We start from the raw sequence: 781 nt of genomic DNA on the forward strand, positions 1-781 counted from the left end.
GGTTGAGTTATATACTTACCAAGAATCAGTTGTGCTTTTTCTCAAACCTGAATTTACCAGTTGTACTTGTTATTGTAATTACGTAGAGTCACCTGGCTGTCAGGTGGTAGTAGAAGTCCAGGCTCCCTACAGAGCCCCTTTGACATCCTGGGAAGGGCAGGCTCCCCACTAGGCCTCTGCTGACACATCCTGGCTGGGAGGGGAAGGGGTGCTTCTTATGTCATCTCCAGTGGCATTGGGGGTAGGGCTCTACTTTCTGACTCTAGGGACTGTCCTATTCTGAACATTTCATATAAATGGGATCATAAAATATGTGGTCCTTTGTGACTGGCTTCTTTCACTTAGCATAATGTTTTCAAGGTTCATCCATGTAGCATGAATCAGTACTTCATTCCTTTTTATTGCTGAATAATATTCCATTTTGTGGGTATACAATATTTTGTTTATCCATTCAACAATTGATGTTGAACATTTGGGTTGTTTTCACTTTTTGGCCATTATGAATAATGTTGCAATGAACATTAACGTACAAACTTTTATGTGGATATGTTGCATTTCTGTTGGTTATAGACCTAGGAATGGAATTGCTGGGTCATGTGTCACGTGATAACTCTATGTTTAACCTTGTCTGCATCACTTTGTAACCCCTACTGCCCCAAAGTCATAAGACTGTTGCATCCTTGCCAGCAAAATGGATGTTTTGTCCAAAGCCCCTTCCCTCCTGTGGTCCATTTCTGATTTGGAGACTGGCATGGGTATAACTGATCAGTGAGCTTCAAAG

This window comes from Hipposideros armiger, unplaced genomic scaffold (genome assembly GCF_001890085.2).
Source record: "Hipposideros armiger isolate ML-2016 unplaced genomic scaffold, ASM189008v1 scaffold_0, whole genome shotgun sequence".
Lineage (NCBI taxonomy): Eukaryota > Metazoa > Chordata > Mammalia > Chiroptera > Hipposideridae > Hipposideros > Hipposideros armiger.